This window comes from Anopheles coustani, chromosome 2 (assembly GCF_943734705.1).
Source record: "Anopheles coustani chromosome 2, idAnoCousDA_361_x.2, whole genome shotgun sequence".
Classification (NCBI taxonomy): Eukaryota; Metazoa; Arthropoda; class Insecta; order Diptera; family Culicidae; genus Anopheles; species Anopheles coustani.
Window position 1 is genome coordinate 55,461,777 of NC_071289.1, and position 23,165 is coordinate 55,484,941.

The 23,165-nt window shown below is 40.7% G+C and overlaps 1 non-coding gene across 1 annotated transcript; it reads left to right on the forward strand.

Annotated features, from left to right (window-relative positions):
• The first annotated feature begins 1,981 nt into the window (after positions 1-1,981).
• Positions 1,982-2,053, forward strand: Trnap-ugg (transfer RNA proline (anticodon UGG)). Its single transcript has one exon. It is a non-coding gene; the product is annotated as a tRNA-Pro (tRNA).
• The last annotated feature ends 21,112 nt before the right edge of the window (positions 2,054-23,165 follow it).

Consider the following 23,165-nt stretch of genomic DNA (forward strand, 5'->3'; position numbering starts at 1 on the left):
TTTTTTCGGTATGTCGTAATATTAACCATAACCATTTTTTTAACGCCCTTTTCTATTAATATGAAAGCTTGTAATCTTTACTCTCTAATTTGAATATTTTGCAAAACATCATCAACTTTGTTTCCGAAATCACTTTCCATACAGTATATTTTTGGGTACTACCGGATGTTATGCAACGTTTAGTATTAATTCTTAATTACTTGATCAACATGAGTTAAGATTTGGTTTTATTTAAAGAATATTTTCCAAACGATTAAGGATTAAAAGAAGAATATACTTGAGGTTTATTTGAATAATTATGCGAAAAGTCCCAATCATCATCATTTTAACTAATCTTAAAAAGACCCGTAAATATAGCGAATATTTTTAATTTTGTACATTCAAAAGAGAGAAACACTTTTATGATTCACAAAATTCCCATATGGGCGAGGCTTTTCTATAATGGGCCATTATTGCCGGGATCACATTTCCCTTCCTCCACGACGAGTTTGAAAATATTATGAGTTTAAAATTTAACGAGCTCCGTCAACCGCTTAAACTTAATCAAATGAACCAATTAAACCATAGTTAACCTCGCAGCCGAAGTTTAACGACTCGCGGACCGGGGAAGGCACCAAAATCAATCATTAGGCAGCCGATCGCGATGGCCAAAACTGTTTTGGAGTTTGCGGTACGGTTGGGTTTTCTAATAGCGCCCGACCGTTATCACTATCAATTTCAGATAAAACAAAAATAGCGAAAAGAAAGTTGAAAGAGGTATAAATAAAAATTGCAACAACAAAAAAAAACCAGCAGGGAGTTGGCACATACATTGGCACCGAAATATCAAGCAACTCACACAAGAGCTACAATAGCTTATTATAAATATTGTAAAAAAAACGTGTGAGCAAATTGTTTGAGTTTAAATATTTAGGAACACTGTAAAGGCGAAGACGAACTATCCTTTGAAAAACCATCGTCCAAAGAAAGAAGATTTGGGAGGAAACTAGAAAAATGTTAACGATAAAAGAGTGAGGAAAACAAAAAAGATACAACTGTCATCAGGCAAGCGATATGCTGGAGCTCGCTGCGCTGCTGAAGATGGTGGACTGGAGACGTATCGAAGACGGTGGAGTAAAAAACGAACCCTGGCCAAAGAAGGCCACGAGGACAGCCCAAAAACGGAATCGAGACTCTGCCTTGGCGTTCGGCAGCATAAGCACTCGAGAAAGGTGCAGCATGAAAACACAATGTTAAACGTAAACAACATCAACCTGTTTCGCGACTCGTCGTCGTCGTCGTCGTCCAAACCGTTGTCGTCGTAGAGGTCTTTGGTCTCTTGCTCCGGTGTCTTCTGCTGCTGGAAGGGCACAGTGGGTGGTGGGTGGCGATTGGTGGGCAGGAATATAGAAGCCAGCATTCGACTCTCGAGAAGCAAGAAGAACGACGGGCGGTCACTGACCACAACCGTCGCCGTTGTCCGTTGGGAACTTATGCTGGAACTGGAATAACAGGAAAGGAAGGAAACATAAACATCGCCTCGCTTGCCTTCGCGTACGCACAATCCACCGTCTCGTGCAGCAGCGTGCGTACCCTCCAAGTAGAACAAAAATGAAAAGAAAAGAAAAATACTACCTATCGAAACAGCTTGCGCTTCGTTTCCCGAATTTCTCTCTCAGACCGAGGTTTCCTGCGGGGATGCTGGAGTTGGCCTAAGTGTACCACTTTGAGCCCGTTCGCCGTTTTGCGAGCTGCCTATTTCTGGAGATCAAAACAAGCCAGATTCTGAGCAATGCTTTGGATAGCATACGAGTTGAACGACCTCAGGTATCTATCCGAATCGTTGATGTTGAAATAAATTGCCTAGTGATATGTGCTTTTGAATAAATTTGCCAATGTAAAAGCGTATGTCATACAATCAGTACTGACGTTAAGCAACATCGGGCATGGTTAATACTTGAACCGAGTGACCGGTTGGGAGCGCATCCAAAATCGCCCATGCGGCTCAATGGTCTAGGGGTATGATTCTCGCTTTGGGTGCGAGAGGTCCCGGGTTCAAATCCCGGTTGAGCCCACTCTATTTTTACATATCTCTCGTTTTGAAGTAATATTTTCTGTCAATTTCCAAAGCAAATGGTGACAACATATAAGAAGCCCATTAAAATACGCTAAACATTTTGTAGCATACAGTGATCATATTTATCCACAGTGATATTGTATTAAATTCTAGCTTCTGTAAAAAATGTTTTCAAACTGTGATAGTTAAAAGTATTTACTGTTAGTAGAATCTTGTTTATCTATAGTTGCAAGATTCTAACGAAACCTCTACACATTAGATTACACCTCCAGAACAAACAAGACACTGATTTACAAACATTGTACCCCAGAATCAAAGGCTTAATTTTCCATTAACAGGCTAATCACAAAAAAAGCATTTGTCATGCGTTTCCAACAGAATTAGCATATCGACCAGTTGCTTCATACTTTGTCTAGCAGTGTAGTTTACGTTTCTCACGACCAAACCGAAGTTAACGCGATATATCGATGAAAGGTAATATCAAACTGTAATGTGTGCGGAGGGAGATAAAACCTTCACCAAAGCCCCAGAACCGAAGAAATCAAACAGTTTCCGTTGAAATGCAAATTTTCTTCTGGTGTCGGTAGATCGGTGCAAGGGAAACACCGAGAGTCAGCTGAAATCCTATTAATCACATCGCCACGGTCGCTCGACATTCAGCATCGACAGCACTAGTTTTCGGCCGACGTTAATCCTTACCTTTTCGCGTAACCTTTCCGAGAAAATAAAAAAGCGGACCGGAAAAGGACGGACCATTGCAAGGACGATCGCTTTCTTCACGAGTTGGAACGGAGGGGATTAGAAAACAAGGATGCTGCATCTCAGGACTCCTGAGGAAGGAAAGCACGCTGCGGCCCCGTCGTTAATGCTAAACTGGAATCAGCCAAATCAATATCACCCCGGGAGCCGACCGTATTTCCCGGGTCGACTCGTCGTGCGGCACAGCGAGACACAATTAATTTCATTACGAGTCGACTTGCTCCACCGGCCGAACGGTTGAACGGCTGGCGTCCAGAAAGCATTCGGAATCGACGCTCATACACATGGACGGCCGTGGGCTCAGAGGACCCGGCTGACGGAAGCACACCCGACTGCGAGGTCTATGAACTATGGTTGATTTCGAACGAGCCAACCGTACGAATGAGAGGAATAAAATTTGCATACACATCCTTTTCGTGGAGCTCCGTGTCCTGGGTGAGGATTTAAGTTTTACCGGGCTTCGGCTTTCCCTTCGTTGAACTACCAACAAAGACAGCGTGAAGACTTTGACAAGACTCAATATTCACTTCATTAAGGACTTCCACATTTGACCCTACCCCACTTTATTCACCCTTTTTTCACATCTCACGGAACGTCGGGACGCTTGAGACTGCTTTTGTGGTTTGATGGTGCATAATGCACACTCGGCGCATAATTGCACGTGCTGATTAAAACATGAATGCGCTTAGAGCAACGAAACACACACGCAAAAGCATACACAACATGCATGTTTGACAAAACAAAAAAAAAACTGCTGAGGAAATTGCATATGGCTGGAAAAACGGGCACAACGGGAGGAAAACAAAAATGTCCCAGCATTCCTCTTGCCATCAGTAGGATGGGAGGGAAAAACAATAGCCGCCCCGTAGAATATGGCGAGGAGAATTAATTATGTGTCGCACAGGCAGGAGAACGAAAAACATTAGGAAAACAAAAACCAACAAAAAAGCTGAGCTGTGCTTCCGTACATGATATGGTTTAATTATCTTTACGAGTTGATGATGGGAGTTTCCTAGAACGGAGGAAGCAAGGAACTGTGGTATTGGATAGTGGTTTGTGATGCACATTAATTTGTAATAGCACTCGTTCAAACAAAAAAGTTGAATTTTGTTGGGACAAAAACGAGATAGGTTAAAAAATCTGTATACTTTTGTTCGTCGGGTGTTAAATCAGAAATGGTTTAAAGGTTGTAAGATACAACTGTGTTACCAGGGACACGTCTCAGCAGATCGCGTTTCATTGACAGCCGTCAAACCAGCACACAATGTCCATAACCACGTTTTCCTAAACTACCGGCATACAAAACTGTAATCATGACCGTAAACGATCCGACGATTGCATCGATCGAAAGTGAGACAGAAACGAGACGAAAAAACATTCCATTTCAATCCCATGCTGATGGATCCAAGTGGCATTAATTAACAGTTAGCTCAACCTATTATTAAAAATTTGCACTTAACAACTCTTTTTCCGTCCCTTACATTCGACACACCCTCCCGCGCAGCAGAGGGCCGAGGGTAGACAAAAAATCTCTTTGAATCAGAAAAGAGCTTGCTAACATATCGGTGCATTCTAGTGTAATTCCGGCCCTGGCGTGCATGCATCGCACGTCCCGACCGGCCCCTTGGGGTTGAGTGAATGGACGGAGGTACCAGAAATGAATGCAGCTTTGTTGGCCGCCACCCACCAGCTTCCCCCATCCGCCAGCGTTTCCATTGATATTGGAACCTTTTTTTTGCTTTGCGTTTCCTTTGCGTTTGCAGCGCAATGGTGGAGCGTTTTTTTTTCCACTGCACTGTATTCAAGTGCCCTTTTTTGCTGGCATTTTTTTCAGTGCATCGCGAAAAACCGAATCCTCCATGTTTCGCTGCACTCGAGGGCTAGATGGCGTTAAGGTGTGGCTATGCTGGGTCTAGTTTTTCCCGCTTAGCGCGATCTAGCACTCGCACCGAAACGGGAGTGCGGCACCCTAATTACGGTATTGCTGCGATAATTGCTGATTTTTAGCAAAAGGATTAATTAATATTTATTAGACCTCGTTCTGGCCCCGGTCGCACATAATTTCGCGGGAGGTGTTGTGACCGGCGCAGCGCACAAGTGGCAGGGGAGGTAGTGTTTGTGTATTTTGTGAATGCATTTTCACTGCACCATGTGGAAGGCAGCGGGAGGTGTTTGACTCTTTTTAACGGTGAAGTCAGTTATGTTTAAGCAACATGGTAAAATTCCTAAAAAGCCAAGCATAATTGCTAAGATTCAAGATATCCTAACATGAATTCATTATAAAACACGTTTAGTGTTTGATTTAATCAAGAAGTAAAATGCTCACCGAAATTAAGATCAAAGTATTTTCATTTCATATTTTTTAACATTTTTAAACATATCCAAATATATTGCTTCACCATTTCATATTTTAATTTTTACCTTAAAGCTACTCGTTTACTAGTTACAAAACTTACTCGTTCCCGAATTGACCATGCAGGGCTTACCGGACACTGTCGAGCCCTGATTATAGAGATGGAATAAAAATAACAAGTACATTCGAATCTCTACATCTACTGATGCATGCATGCTTGTATTGCATGAACTTTTTTGAACTAAAGCTGGAATGATTACCTCTGCGAGGACTGATTACCACTTTCAGGTTGACCGAAGTACAACGATGATAGCATTAATGCAAATACTAATACTACTGACCAAACGTGGCGCTCAAAAAGATGACAAAATACGAGAGAACTTTGTATAGAAAATCGACCTCAGAATCCATCCCCTTGTGGTATTGTTTGGCGGGCGTGGTTTTGTAAGTAAGAGTCCGTTCAGTAACTGTTTATCGTGTAGAAAATACGATTTATTATGAGACAAACTGATACCAACATGACAATGAAATACACATAACCGCGAATAGAAATTGCATTTGAATGGAAAAGCATTAATTAACGTAGCAGAGACACATATGTGATGTGGTCGGGCAAGCATCGTAACACATAAACGCGATTGAAAAACGAATGGCGATAAAGATACTATTCATTTTTTGAGGTGTTTGGTTAATACAATGAACCATTTATAACTTACATCTACATAACTAACTAGCATAAGTGTTCTCAATATTTGCATAATAACATATTTCATTTCTTCAGCATTGATCGTAGTTTGAGAAATAAAAATATAAAAGCCTATGTAGTATTTGAAAGAAGATTAACAAAAAAAAAGGTTGTTTTCATTAACAGAAATTGAATGTTTTGAAAATATTGGTTCAGCTACAGCAAACGTTGACCGTTGGTAATACTTTTTGTCACCCAGTTTTGTGACAATGAAAATTGAAAAACGATTCTAACAATTGAATGCAATTCACAATTAATGTTTCAAATTATGGAATTAAGGGGATGATTTAAAGGTAGGATTAGAAAAATGGGTATATCATTTTCAATTATCAATTATCAAAGATTTTAATGGATCGAACATATCGAGGAATTAAATTAAAATGTATCAAGAATCATCTTTCATCGAACATAAGTAAATTTTAATCTACAAAAAGGGCATACAATTCTGTTGGATAATGTTTTTAAGTAAGTTAAGTTAATTTTAAGCTGAATTTTAATAAAATAAATAAATCAAACGAAAATAAAAATAAATTTGAAAAATTAAAGAAAGAAGACACTTATATTTTGATATCGAGTTTTGCTTAGCCCTAAGTTCTTGTCCATATCAAAGGCTATCTTTAATGTGGGAAATGTTCGCCTATATGTTCATCAGCTATGGGGCTTCAGGCACGGCGAATATTTTAGTACAATTTTCTCAACACTTCCTCCAACATGATAAAAAAAGAGAAAAACTAAGCAACCATCTGTCGCTACGTCCAGCACAAAGTGTAATGCGCAGCGAAAGGTGTAATTCGGTCGGCTGGAGGAGGTACAGGAAAAATTGTGTTTTTTTCTCTCTACCTTTTCGATTCACGTTGTGCCTACGCAAGCGCGCCGGCTTAATCTACGATTAATTCGATTCCGCCCCGTAGGACCCCGGCTACCGGAGATCGCGGATAAGGAGTGCTTTTCCAGGTCGACGGTGGCAGTGGCTGCGAAGCAGCAACCTTATTCGAAAGGAGAAAAAAACAAGGTAACAAATTACCATACGCATCGGGTGTGCACGATCAATTGAATCTACTTTTACGCACCACGTACGCAGTGAAATGTGTGATGAGAATATTTGTTGCCTTCTATCTTCCTTTCCCTTGCTGGGTCTTGCCGGACGCGCCGTTGCTCACATTCTGCCATTCATTTCCTCCCGGGCTGGATCGTATTAAACGCAAACCGGAGAAAATGAAGAAAATCTATCGACGAAAATGAAAACTAGGAAAACATAGAAGTTTAACGAAAAAACATACACACAGCGAACCCTAGTGTAGATGTTAAAAAAAAGCTTTTTACAAAGCAAACTTCAGCTGCGTGCGCATTCTGAATGAAAAACGTTCATGGGGCCTTTCTTCTTTACGCACACAAACAGCACACACGCACACGTACACAAATTAAGCAGCAAGAACAACAACAAAAGTGCACACAACTGGCTTATGAGTTGGTAGCCTAAAAGATCAATGGCCGGGAAAGTGCTTTCGGGGCGCAAATGTAACGACGGAAAAATGAACCTTCCGGAGTTGGGAAATGAGCGTGTAGCAGAGGAGGTAAGAAAAAAAATCATTTGCATGCCTATGGCAAGAACTCCCCTTCCACTGGCCTCCAGGTTGCCGTTCGGCAGTATTGCTGTATTTTTTTTCAGAAAGCCTTTTTTTTCTTCATCACTCGAAACCCCTTTTAAGACAAGCTTGCGCAGCAGCAGCGAGAAACCCTTCCCGGAATGCAAATCAAACGCACGCCGGTGCGTGACACGCATGTGGCATTTGAAAAGTCGTTACGGTGGCGCAAAGCTGCTGCTGAAAAAAATCTAGAACTATCATTGTTCTATCCCTACAATATGGACAACTTTTTCCAAAATCGATAGGAAACTTGTGAAAAAACGAGTTTTAATCATTGACGTTATATGGTCTCCTGTATTAAAAAAACACAACATATTAACACAAAAGAATTAAAAAAAACGACAACGAAGCACATCTTGCACTTCAACGTTAAATGTCCCAGTGACACGCAAACAATTACGCAAAGGGACCCCTTAAAACATCCCAATCGAAGGAAGAGAAGGAGGAGCAGTAGGTGGTGTGCGGTATGTCCTGGCTCTTGTTTCATTTACGCCCAGCTCCCGTGTTACTCGTGGCTTGTGTTCGGAGCACACGCGCGTTTTCGAGCAACGGTTCTTCTGCCCATCAACCGGCACGTTGTTGAGGTTGATGAGCATTAATCAGAGGCAGATTTACGAGGTTGTAAGTCACACGGCATTGGGGAGATTCTCTGGAGGAGGTCCGGATCCTAATGAAAACAAAGTCTGGCTTTTGTGTTAAACCATCCGTGAGGCTTAACAAATGGTTCAGTAAGTGGGGACGGTGCATGTAACAACATGAACAGCTTATGTTTTGTTTTGGTGTGTTTATCAAATAAACGAACATGTCAACATTTTTATGAGATTGAATTGTGGTTCATAGAATATTTTTATTGTTTAACCTGAGTTTTAAACTTAAAATAAGTTGATTCTAAGCGATCTGTTTGAAGCTGCGTTTTTATCCACACGATCTTTATTCACTCGAGTAAGAGTGGTTCATTTAGTCATGTAATCATAAATATGATGTAATTTATAATTGTCACAACACAATATTTTAAATATGTATACAAATTATGATCGAAACACTATTATTCATTAGATAAGCATCTATGTTCTCCGAACATCATAAAAATATACACAAAAATAGTATTTAATTTTTCCTAGCTGGTTGTCCCTATAATGGTGGTATGGTCCCAATAATTGTGCTATTGAGTACCTATAGTGGTGGTAATACAGATATTTTGTAAAAGACTGAATATCTTAAGAACATAATTTATTTTTGAAGTATATTTAAAAAAGAAGACAATTATGACATTCCTTATAAATTCTTTAGGAATTCAGTATATTACAACAACTTATTGAGAAAATATGAATGGGGGAAATGGAATATTGTAACGAGCTGGTTATCCGATTAAGTGCGAATGTAACTTAAACGTGCGCGTCAGTCGTCTTCAACGCGATCTTAAGCGATCTCGCTGTCCCTGTCTTTGATTCTACGCTTTGATCAAGCCATTTCGATTTAATTATTAATGTTTGTCGCATGATACGCTTAACGCAGTCGTTGCACGTATGCTTATACATCTCGTTCTCGATGCATCATATCCGGTAAGTCAAGTGTATCTTGGTACCGAAAGTAACAATCGTTTCCTTTACCGTAATTTACATGCGAGTTTTGCATTGGTGCAACAACAGCGGTAAACGCTGTTTGTCCTAAACTTTGCACTCGTGATTGTTACTTTATTTCTGTGTATTGTTATTTTACTTGTCTCTGTGGTCTGGGTAAAAATTTTATATTTTGAATTGTTTGAAATAATTCCATTTTTCTAACTCGAACGAAACCTATCGTGCGTCCGTAATAATTATCTTTTGACCTCTCCGTAGAAGACCAAAGAACATTTCATTTTGGAGCAAATAATTATCGTATTTATTTCGTCGTAGGGTTAGGATTTTATTGCACTACAACCACTATTGATACTAACACCATTATGGGATTACTTATTACTATGTCAAGAGATTCAAAAAAGTTTTAAACGTGTAAGGTCTTTTATTTTATTTTTGTAAGGAATCATGACGATCGATTATGGTACGTAGATCATGCGAAATAAAAACAAAAGTAGTCTCATCTCTTAATTCTTTGAAATTCTTTGGGTTTAACTGTGTCATGGTTATTGCGAAATCATTCTTCGTGAGCCAAATCGTTCTGAAAAAGTTTAATGAGTGCCAAATAGACCATCGGGAAGAATCGACTCACTCACTCATTGTGACTCAGTTTGATTATCACTAATAATCGCAGAATTATCCATAAACTTCTAAGCGACCGTACTATCGAACATCCGCCCATATCTGACTTCTCAGAAACGTTTTGTATTTTAAAAACGAAAAGGAAGCCACGCAAATACACCTTTCAATGTATGTTGTCTATAAGGTTAGTAATATTGACATGGTAAAAAATAATGTTAGTATTTGATGTTCAAATGCAAACGATTTGTATCCAGAGTAGATACAAAAGCAACATATCGTACAACCTCATGTTTATTTAAACTACATGGTATGGTGTTTAGCTCTTTGTCGATTGATAATGGACAGAGGACGTACGGTATAGTGATCCGCGGGACTGACTTAGTCGCGGGATGGGCAATGCGCTGGTTATCGTGTTCGTTTCCATCACTTAGCAGCGCTATCAAAACCTACGCCTACATTGGCCTTTCCCGAAACCACCTTCGATAACTTCATTTATTATTCATTTCACTCACCGGGGACTAAAAATGGCAATTTGTGTCGACTATTGATATTTTCCGCGCGTCATTCTGGTAAGAGAGCGGACCCAGCGTCCAACTCATCAAAGCAAATATTTGACACCGGAACGAATTTGTCGTCCGCCATTCTCTTATGCGGTCTTATAGCGTGATGTTTCCTGGCTGGTTGCAACAACACGACGTCCCATATGGAGTATCGATGTTCGCTCGCGTTGGATGTGGTTCGTACCTACGCCAGTGTGAAGGGTGGTGTCTCGATCGTACCCCTCGTGCGAGGGGACAATTAAAAATTCCATTAAATTTCATTTCCCCCGGCGCACCTTTTTCGGGGGGTTGAAAGTTTTTCTTTTGACACAACCCACCCATGCGGCGTTGGAAATCCATTCTCCAATGATCCCCACCGTGCATGTGTGGAGCGAATGATTGTGTATATGTGGTATCCAACTTGACAGATCGATGATTAATGAAGCACCCTTGTCTGCTGTTGGAAGTCGCTCATCGTCGGGTCAAGTCGATCCTGCACTACAAGTTGGTTCGATCGGTCGGTTGGAAGGTGTGTGAAAGGGGTTCATAAATCATGCTCACGTCAGTGTCTGCGCCTCTCGATTGCAAGGTCTAGCAGCTGGGAGCTCTGGATGGTACGATTTTGGCAATATGTATAAGTTTCACTTCCTCCTGCGGCACAAACGATTCATTTAGGTTCAAAAAACGGGAAGTCCCGAGTTGCACCCTGAATAACAGTGTTCTAGCATCACCTCCCTCCCAGAGAGATCCAAAATGACCTGATTGTTCTAATTGATGTTATTAGGTTATGGTCCAGAACAGGGAGCAGAGGGGAAGGCTTAAGTCCTATAACCACAGTTTCGATAAGCGAAAAGAGAATCCGAATGGACCACAAACCCCACACTTAGTTCAGCTTCCATGCGTTTTTGCATACCACAACCCCACAATCATGGTCAGATAAGTATATCCTGAGTATGTGCGTCTGCTTGTGGCTATTGCTGCATTTTTCCACAGTTGCACTTCCACTTCCACCAATGTTACCGATGGCATCGGAAGGCCAGCTCAGTGGTATCATTTCGAAAGAGTGTAATAATTGGGAAGGGAGAAAGGATGGGAAACCTCTAATAGAATGAATTAACGGAATAGAAAATTGTTTTGACAAATTAGTGCCCTTTTGCGGAGCTCATGTTCCGCTTCCGAGAGTCACGTTCGTCGCGTTCGGTGAAGAGTTCGCGGTCAATTGATGTGACATTATTTTCGTCATAAAGACCTGCATGTGGTCACATGTTGGGCCTTTGTCGACCTGTTTGCCGAGGGTGTTTTATCGGGCAGGATCGCCGGAGACCAACAATCACGAATGTTGTCCGAGGGCCTCTGGTGTGTTGTGACCGCTCGAGTCTTCGCGTGCCATTCGGCTTCAATTGCAGTGCTTCGCCCCCTTTTTATTGTCCTCTTTGCAACACCATCGAATGCCCGGCGGCAGCGGCTGAGCGTAAGTGGTAATTTGAAAATAGTGCACTTTTTCCACTGCACAATGCATCATCGCTTCGTCGTGGCGCTCCATGAGGAATTTGCAGCCATTCCATTTCTCTTCGTTTGCAACTAAAACTCGTGTTTTTAGCTTTTAGCTCTTCCACCGTTCTCGATGCATGTTTGTAGCCGTTTTATTCTGGAACCAATTATGAGGTTTTACTTCTTCTGTTGCTCGATTCGGGTAACGATGATCGCCGTGGTATACATTGAATTTGTTATATAGTCCCACTAGCCCGTAAAAGGGATGTTGCAAAAGAGGGTTAATTAAACTGTTTGGATCTGTTCTATGTTTTATGTCGTCCATGTAGGGTGTTATGTGAACTCACGGGTAATTGACATATTAGAAAGGTGAAAATACAACATACAATTTTTTTTTGTAAAAAGCACAACTACGCTGTAAACTTGGTCGGTCAGACCATTTATTGAATGTGCCATAACCCTGATAAGATAAAATATTATGGAGAAATGAAATATCTCTTGAGTAAAATTAATCCTGCAACTTGATACACTGTTTTCAAGCTGCTCTTTGCCAGTAGTAGGCAGTGAATTGCACGCGCAAGGCTTTTGTTTGGTATCGTTAGGAAGCACTTTGGGCTTGTTAAGTTTAATTTTGCCGTTATCGGTAGCAACCTTGGCGCGCCGAAAAAAGGTCGCGTTCACTGCCTACTACCGGCAAAGAGCAGCTTGATGCGGACGAACTGGCCCTGAAAACAGTGTAATGCTTTTCAATAAATTTGCACAGAAAAGATAATGAATGGAATGAGAAGTAGTATCGTTACTTTATTTGTCATCAAAACGACGATTCGTCAAACGTCATCAAACGACGAATATATCATTCCAACTAACTAGGACAAATGTAGGAAGGAGGGAAGATGAGATCAAACCCTTCCCCCCCTCCAGCCACCGTTAAAAACCCTTTATACATATATTTTGTAACATAATGAATATTGACTGTTTTTACTTCTTCTACTACTTACTTTATTTGTTACAATATTTTCAAGTTAAAACGCCATTTTTTAAAAGCTGATTTAAATTGTCAAACGCATTTAGAATCCGCGACCAGCTTTTTCAAACATAAATTACTATAGAAATTTACATAGCGAACGTAGCGGTTTGGGGTTCAGGATGCGTTCGGCAGTCAGCGATGGAGAAAGCTGCTTTCGTTTAATATAGGCTCAAGGGAATATATCTTGAGCCTATATTAAACGAAAGCAGATGTTTGTAATGATGTCTAATGTAAAATGATGTAATGATGTATAACGTAAAAAAACATTAAAAGATACATTTTGGTATTGAAATACATCACCACTGTACTGCACACAACTGGCCCGGAAAATCCCGAGCCAGATTGAAATTCAGATCAGGCCTCACATAAACGGGAATGCTGGGCCAATAGTCGGCGTAACCCAGTTTGGAACGTTCTGCAACCTAGCCCGACGATGGGTAATTGCTACTGTAAAATTAATAACATTATTCATTCGCGTGCAACGCAGCGCAACGCGAACCGGTAGCACCATGAGAACCCTATGTTCTACTGACAGAATCTGAATGTTCCCTGGCGACAAACCAGAGTACTCATTTTGGTCGCCCGAAGCTGATTTTTGGATCTTCTCTTACCCATTGCTCGACAGGAGCAGATGGCAGGACAGAGGAAGCTTCTCATTTCCCGGTGGCAGATATGCGATGTTTTATGCTATACGGTGCATTTTGCACAGTGATTACTGTTTACGATCGCGCTCCAGGTCGATCGTTCCGGGATCGAAAGATCCTGTAGTTTTCTACATAGCCTGAAACGGTCGACTGCCAAATTAGGCCGTCGATCATTGAGCGCGATTAAATAAATTGGGAAAATTGAGCAAATAATTCGCAGTAAGAAACGCGTTGCTTTAAAGTTCGTGGGTATGGTACAATGTTTAGTACAAGTTTAAGTAACCGGACACTCTCGTCTTTCCAAGGGCGTACGCAAAAAGGAAAACAATGATGGGCAGGCGTAACCAACCGGTCTTTAAAGACTGACGAAAAGATATGGTCGGAGTTATTATTTTTTTTAAATTCATTGACCATTGACCAGCCTGAAACACATTCGTTATGGTTCATTTGTTGTTTGTTACTATTTGTTTCTCGATTTAACCCGTTTCAAATTTGTTTCTTCTAAAACTCTTGAAATTCCTCTTCTTCCTTTTGCCATAATTCGCTAACCGTTACCTTCCTGCACGTACCTTGAACGTTGATGATAAATGCACCCATTAAATGGGCATGTCATTGCCGAATAAATACCAATCGAGAGGCGCAGACACACACACGTACTCTGGAGCGCACGGCTTGAATGGTTGAGTTTTGGCAAATGGCAGCGAAATCTGAAAATCGATCTGCGCCCATCGATGGTAACTCAAAAATCAATTTTCCAGCTTCACGAAAACAAAAGCAACGGCAAAACACGTGCGGTCGATGTGATGTAGTTATGCTTACGCGACCGGAGGCAAACGGTACGCTGGGTAGCATTTTCTTCGACCGGTCAATGTCCTCAGGGAAGAGCACCAGCACCAGAGCGCGATGCATTGGAGAACTTGTCTACCGACAACGGATTTTGGCGGTATCCGTTCGGGTAAGAATGCTGGAGGAAAAGGGGTTCCTGGTAAGCTCATGATGACCGTACTTTGCAATACGATCCATGTGGTCAGCCTGTTTGAAGTAATTGATCGAAAACTGTGGAGGTCTTTCGAAATTTCGTTAAGTGTTCACTAAAGCCAACTGCCGGCTCCAAGAGTAAGCCGTAAACGATGAGCTTGCAGTTAGTTTCATTTTTTTCGACCTTTGTTGCTTCTTCCTTGTTTCATGCTGTCATAAACTTGATGAAATGTTGGCGCCATTTCAATTACATTTAGGTTAAAGGAGCATTTCATGATAAATGATTGTTAAGATAATTCACGACTTCGTACGTTTCTGTTTGGGTTTAACCACAATTCTGTTCACCTTTCACTAAGAATCATCGAGAGCTATAATATGCAACATAAATAATGACAAGACAGTTACTCCTGCATTCGAACCATGTTACGTTTGAATTGCTTTCTTTTTCAACATGAAAATCTATTTATCACAAATTAAACGAAAGGTAATGAAGCAGATATAACATGTAAACGAATCTGTCTTCTTCCTCAAAATGGCGGCTGATGTACTTAAGGTTTATGTCATGATACTGAAGAGGCATGTTTTCATGTTTGCTAGTGTGCAGGTAATTTTCTATTGGACGTTTACGGTTCTCTAGCATCATTCAGTTTGTTCTTGCATTCAATCAACCCTGCGGTTAAGGCATCGACAAAACCAAAAATCCTAAGTGCAGGACCGGTATTAGAATTCAATAAAACGATGGATTGGAACAGCCACGATGGACGGACCGTCATCCATTGGTGCTTTGCAGCAAGCAAACAACTGGTATTGATGCATCACGCCCGGGATGCAATTTCAATGAGTTAGCAGAGCGGATTGTCGGTCGTCTAATGAATAGTTGCGGAAGGTAGAAGATTTGTTCTACTGCACGTCGATGTCGTTGAGCTTCGAGTGACCTACGCTACCAGTTACGCTTCAGTGGATCCTTTTGATGACGTGTGAGGGCATCCATCGATGGAAAACATGAAGGAGTGATTCTATTCACGCCGCAAAACGTTTGAATTGCTGACTTTCCATTTGTGGTGCGTACCTGATGCTGTTATGAATAGTGGCTCTGTGATTACTGTTACCTGATATAGTATTTTGTAACCCGGATCAATATCATTCGTTCAAGGAGTGTCTTCCGCTGTTCATCAGTCAAATAAAGAAAATATCTGAAACAACGTTTGTATTGCGTTGGTGTAACTTATATGTAAATAATTACGACTAACATAAAAAAACTTGCAACATTACCTGATAAATGAAGAAAAATTTACCATTGCGTACTAAAATTGTGTCATAATGTTTTTTGAGCTCCTTAGCTACTAGTTTACAGCTTAGATTGCATAAAATTTTTTATTTTCATACCTTTTATATTTTACCATCTACGATTATGGCGTTATTCATATGAGGGCTTAAGGAAAGGTTTGCTCAATAGGGAAAACCTGGTAGTTGGTGCTCACCATGCAAAAGTGCAATTAGAAACAATCGTGTCCGTTCAGTGGCCAGAATTTAAATATTATCGCATTGTTCCAAGAAAGAGTTCGCAGTTAGCAATAAGATCTTCTTGGTTTCTCAATGATATTTAACGCAAATGATACCAATTGCACTGTCCAGCGAACTACAATGTTGTGAGAATACGGCCTGAGGGAACGTGGTCGTTCTCAGGTGCATCGGTTTAATTGCCGTTTCGACGACTCTTCATTATTCGAAATAAAATAATAAAACATAATGATAAACTAAAACAAAACCTCCACCAGTTAGCAAACGATCTGCTCAGGGCAATACGCTGGCAATACGTAGGCAAATGTAGGTAATAAAATCGGCTTGAGAGAGCATAATAATAATACCTTACCCAACAGGTCCTAAAGTGATCGTGAAAATTTTTCATACGAAAATTGCGTGTTTTGAAACGAAAGTTTTTTCTTTATATGTTACAGAATTGGTGATATTTTTTTAATTCATTCTGATGTAAAGCAGTAAATTTTGTACATGTTTTCAACATGTATGGAATTTATAATTTTGCATGGTATTGATCAACTATGTTGTCAATTTTTCAGAACTTACATCTTTATAACTTATATTATTTGTTAATCATGATCATCTGTTGATTATTGCGTGAACAACAAAAAGTATATATCTATATATTTTAATCGGTGCTTTTAAAACTGCTTCAAATGAACAAGCAAAAACTCTTACCGGAACTGACAAGACGAACAAAAACCCAAAACCAAAAGCATGTAGTCACAAGAATGCACCCACTGTGCTATACCATCGAATTTACGAGTATAAAAACAAAAAATAACCTCGCAAAAATGATCCCCGAGAGGAAACAGTTGAAGAAATTGTTAATTAATTCTGCGAAGGGCGGCGCGGACAACAGCGTACGTACAAATGCGTCTTCTGTTAGCGTTCGGGGTAGAACGCTCTGGTCTGTACTCGACCTGAGCAAAAGAAGCATCAAGTGCACAATAAATTCAACGAATCTTGGAATGGAGGAAAAAAGGAGGACAGAGCTGGGCTGAGAGGAAGCCCACCTAAACTCTACACAAACGTTCTAGTGCAGGCGAGTCTTTCCGTCCACTCTGTCTCCGCCGTTTGAACTTCGTGCGCAACCCGGCGCGCTCGCATTGCACTTCGCATAGTAATGCATTGGCGCATGGGAGTTGCACTTGCATCGCCGGGATCGGCCAGCAACAGGAACATAAAAAAAGGGAAATACTTTCCGTAACGCTGCCCGCTGTCGATGGTTGCGGTTGATAAATTCTTGCTCATCTGTGAAACGTTATGGTCGTCATGTTTTGCTCCACGTCCGCGTTGCTCGGAAGCCGTCCGCCCGTAAGCGTAGGCCACATGCAAGAAGCAGGCGAACAAAAAAGCACAGCCAGCCGAAGGAAAAGATCGCGCAAAATTCTCGGAAAGCATTTTCGCAGTGGAGTGCATCGAAACGCTGCGCAACGTGGCTCAAACGATTCCGAGGCACACATTCTGGACCGAAGGGAGGCTTTTTGTTATTTTTCATTTTCGCTCTTTGGGAAAGCAATTCCAGCTGTTTGCAATCTTGCCCGCGAAAGCAAGCAAACCATAAAATAAAAATGGCACCTTTCTCTCAGCTGACCGGGATCGGTCAAGAACCGATCGGCTTCGAGGGAAGAACGAATGCATCGTCACCAGTTTGAGCGCGATAATTAATATTGAAACACAACTCCAAACAAATCATCCCACCTCACGAATAGGACGTTATTCGCCGTCAAAATTCGTCCATTGCACTGAATCAACAAACGATCTACGAACGTGTGCCAAGCTGTCAGTGAGTTGTCAAAGTTCGAAACGAAGGCGGAACACGCGCATTTGACTAATATGGCCGCGGGCAATGCAAAGATAAACCAGCGACTATGCAAATCGTCACCACCAAGCCAGCAGACGGACAGAGAAAAGGGTTGTCTTTCGACAGCCTGGTGCTGTTGCTTACCTTGCGGCTACCTTGTTTAATGGCCGCCAAGAGGAAGAGCTTCCACGAACTGAGGCTGAACCGTGAGCCCGCCGTAGGTTCCTACGGAGCCCAGCTGATTATGTCTTCGCGAAAGCTTTAACGACTGACTTTCATGATCGGCTTTACGACCGATTACCAACGCGTAATGTTTTCCGCCTGGCACTTGCGGCCATTCCATTTTTGTTTGTTTGTTTGTTTGTTTGCTGCGAGAGAGGTTTCGAAACAGATTGCGAAAATAGTTTTCCCCCTTTGCCTGTGTGACCCATCAGTTAAGATTTTGCTTAACTTTCTGACAGTTCCATTCTGCGCCCGAGAGGTAGGCCCTTTCACAGATAGAGTTATTGGTGGAGGCCATTTGTATGCTGGCGAAGGGAAGGTTAGGTGCGAAGCGCAGTTACACTAATTTAACATTCAAAATAATGAAAGACGGCATTTTTGCGAAGCGCAACCGAAGTTGACAAGATCTAGCGAGCCAAAGGCTGAGCAAATAACACTGATTGGCCATGGAGGAAATAGTGCCAAGCCAGAAGCAACAGCCAGCAACATTCCTGTTTGCAATGTTATTCTACCGAATGTTTTGACACGTCCGAAAGTTCGTAAGGTTTGTTGCGTTAAAACATTGGAAGCAATTATAAGCCGTACGAGAGACCAATTCCGTTCATAATGCATCTCATTTGCATATGTTTAGTGTTGCGCTGGGAATTTTTTTTGTAACTAAACAGATGTGAATTTTAAAAAGGATGCTTGTAGTAGGCCAGCTCTAGCACAAGTTTTGCAGTACGAATAAGCATAAATAAAAAAAAAGATGCCTAGGGCTGAATCAAATTGTGGTAGTTCCTGCCCATTTCATGGGTAAACTGGTTGTTTGATGAATGTGTAGTTATTTTTTAGATCTTTCTATATAGTGTCTGAACAAATCGAATTCCAAATCTTTCAACAAATAGCAAGCAAATGAAATTCTTATAATGTTATAAATGAATAAAGTTATGTGGAACAGAAACACTTTGTGCAATATAATGATAAACCTTATAAACCATGTTAGTATTGCATACGAATATGCAACAGTAACGAAAGAAAAAAAATCAAAGTTATCACTTATGTTTATGCCTATTTTGTTCTAATTTTGTATAGCTATTTGTTTTTGCTGTTTTTAAATTAATTTCTTAATCATACTTGAAATTATCCAAATTCTTAAATTATTATATGCTAGTAAGGCTCTACCTTTTTTTCTTTAAATCACTTAGTTCCAGGAAGTTTTGCATATGTTAAGCCATGATTTGTTTCCTTTTTGGGAAGGGTTTGGTTTCTTAGTCACTCCAATATGACTGGTTGACTGCCAAGCGTTTTTAGCACACTTTTTTTTAGTATAATCATTTTTGATAATTTTTTTTATAAAATGTGTTTAACGGATGGTTTTCAAAACCAAAGCAAAGTTTGAGCTTTGGAGCTTTTTGTTAATTACTGATGGGACAAACACTTTTTAGAACAAATAACATCTGGTTATCCAAAATGATAGCCATGGCATCCGACTGGAATCCGAACGAATAGTAAAATTACTAACAAGCGAATATACGACGAAGCCGTATTTATCGTAAACTATCGTAAAAGAAATAACGTGTACGGTATCGTCTGTAAAATATCTACACATTCGCCGACTGGTCATAGAAAACCGTAATTTGCGATCGGTTAGTAGTATCGCATTTTATTCGATCATTTTCACCTCCAACCCATTTTCCACAAGATAGGTTAATAGATGAGAAAATTCTAAGCACCCTATCAAAAAGACCTTAGAGAGAAGAAAGGGTTTAACCGATGATGGTGGTTTTATGAAATTTACATTCGTTATCTAGCGAACGAAAGCTGTTAAGCGCGCCCGTATTTCCGATGATGTGTAGGGACACACAAAATTAATAGGTCGCTGAAAATCCGAAATAAAAACCTTTTTACGATCGGGTCCGGCTGACCATTTTTTCCGTTTTCGGTGGAGGTCTGGCGTCCGCGCTGTGTATTCAAACGCAAAGCAACGGATCCATTGCGCGGCGGAATAAAATCGAGATAGTCGAGAGACTTTCGGGCGAAATCATTCGTTCGAAACGTACGCTTTGAGAGACGTTTTACGTTTTACGATCGCCGCCGCCGAAAGCATCGACTACCGATGGGTTATCGTGCGGTTACCTTTTTATCTTAAATGAACAGAATTAAAATGCCCGCGAAGTGTAGCAATGCCCGAAGTTCGGAAAGCTGAGAGATCGTTTACAAAATGTTAATCCAAAAACAATGCGGCCACGAAGCGGTGAGTCATCGATGGTCCGTTTTTTGCGCTCGCCTTTCATTTATATTTGAAAAGTATTTAATTTTTCAAAATAAAATAAAAAAAGAAATGAGAAAAAATCCATCATAATTGTCGTAAACAAATACCTTTGGACTTGCTTTCATAATTAGTAATCAGTTCCATGAATCCAAAAATGAACTGTTTCATTTGCAGCACGGCATTATATGCTTTGGTTTATGTTACCTTTAGTCTTTCACCACTTTTTATGATTCATTTCAACTCGCTAAAACTTGGTAAACCCCAATCTCGTTTCGTTGTTTCTACTTCGTGGAGTAAAAATAAACTTCACGTTAGCAACGAGACGTGGGAGTTTGTGGTTCATGGATCGTTTCGTTGATCTTCCGTTCCGTACCGAACGATCAAATAATGCTAATCTATCACATTCAGTACATAACTTGCGGGTGCGGGGCGGGTTGGCACCGGGAGGGGAAAAATGCGCTATTTATGATTTCCTGCCAAAAGGGTCAAGCGCCATCCCTTCCTGTTGGAGATGTTCGCACACTGGAAACACTCCACATTTGGCTCACGATCAGTGATTATATGGACCCTGGGAGGAAGGCATGAGGAAGTGTGTCGGGAAATTAGGGAGCTACTACTATAAATATTCCATTTTCCCATATCTAATCCCCCATCGTTAGTGCCCATTAAACACAATGAGCACGTACTTACCACGACGGAAGGCAGAAACAAAACTGTATAAAAGACGTCGTTCAGGCGGACGGATGCAGCAGAAGAAAATGCGTGAAAACAAACGCCAATGGTTACGATGCATGTTTCCGCCGTCCCGGTTATGGAATAGAAATAGTTTTTTTGTTGATTAGAAGAGAGTATTAAAATGCATCGTAAACACTACCCTTTATCATACATAATTGAATAGGAGGAATATTTTTAATGTTTTTGTTGTGAATTTTACTCAAGAAAAAAAAAGAAAAAATGCAATAATATGCACGGTTGGTTTCATTAGAAGGTACCCGATTTTGGGAAAAAAATCAGAAATTGCAACTTTTTTTAAAATTAAGGTTTTGTGATGGAGAAGACAACCAATGAATCAGTTATTTATGTAAAATTCTTTGATGGAAATTCATCTTCAGATGGTATTCAACAAATCTTTTTTGTTATGATAAGAATATAAATAAAACAGAGTAGTTTATGTTGAAAAAAAACATGATTTTAAAGAATTGTAGTTTATTTTTTGTTTGTAATTTGTTATTCGGGTAGAGCAATGAAATAGAACACTTTTCAGACCAACCTATTTTTAACTCACCGCCACGTATTTTATCGCATGTTTTATTCAAATATCGTATCAGTTTACGTCAGTTTTTCTTCCATCTCCTGTTGTTGGTTTCGTATTTGCCACGGCCCATCCCGGCTAATTAATGATATGAAAATTGCATATCACAAAACATTTGTTTGAAAAATTGCTCACATTTGGGCAGCACTTTTCTTATCGCTGGAGTAAATGTGGCGAGCAACATAGTTTTTCTTCGGGCATCAAAAGCAAAAACACCTCATTTAGCAAGAAAAACAATAAAAGAAAAAGGATAAAGAGATTAATTACTCCCTGTGTGCAGCGGAGCGTTTTATTTAAAACAGAGCATCAAACCTGCGGCAAAACTGATGGATAGCGGTTGTCCCGGACCAAAATCTAGCAGACGCAGCGTGTCGCAGCGCAGGTAATGAAGCTACCGGAAAATGGCGCTACTCCTGCAAGCTCGGGACAAACCGTAACTATCCAACCACGTGCTATTAATCAGATGTCCCAAAATTCATCTATCGATGTGAAGCGGAGGAATGCGAACGAACCATAACGGCGACGAACCACATTTTGTCTGAGCGTCCGAGGATTAGTTAATTGGTTTTACGGCTGGCCTATCTGCTACAGTCCCGGATAGATTTTTCTGGCGTACACATAATAGATTTTTGACCATTTATTTTACGTCTAGGCTAGTGTGGATGTAAATGGGACTCAGCATGAGCTGCCAAATTAAGCCAGGGTGGATTATGCAGTCAGTAGCAAGCAAACTGTTTTTAGACTTCAATGTTATTTGTTTTACTGCAATATGTGCTAATGTAGATTATACAGAACTGTTAATAGACAGTAGGTACAGCTTGTATGGCATAACTATCCCAAAAAAGCACACATCGAAAAAATACTTCTTAATCTTGTTCATAAGACAAAAGTTTTATGTTTGCCCTCTCTTGCCATTTAACGTATGTGTTTGGTATGAGGGGGATATGTTAATTCATGTAATACCACCCACAGGCCACCGAGAGGCCGTTCCGTTCCTACTAGAATTTTCATTTATTTTTTTTATTTTTCGCACAAAATTGTTTATCAGAGCCCAACCGACTCACAAAAACCATCCTCGGTTGTGAAGCAGAGGTTTGCTACTTCTAAAACCTTTACAGCGTGTTTGTACGAATTACTACTGGCGATGTAGATGATGATGATGATGATGATGATGACGAAGATGATGACTAAGATGATGATTTGCTACGCACCCGCTGAGTCCCGGCAGGTTTTGTTGTAGAAGTAGCGATAAAAATCACCTCGCTTCACGTTCCACCAAAGGAAATCATGAGCTGAAGTGCGAGATCGGGCGCGGACGGGAAGCAGCCACCAAAAGGACGAGGAAAATTACCAACTCCCCTTTTATTTCATGCGTCCGTGCCATGCTTTCGGCGCAATGTTCCAAGCGTAGTTCAGAGACACTAGCGACGAGAACGTTGCCTGTTTTGCTTCGGTCAGTTTTACATACGTTTTCCGCAAAAAAAAAAAAACGGTTTTGGTACTCGCTTTCGAGATTTTTCTTCCCATCGCTTCGGAAGGCGCCACTCATGTATGTGCATGTGCAACGGTGCAACAGCAATTTTGGCTTCGCATGC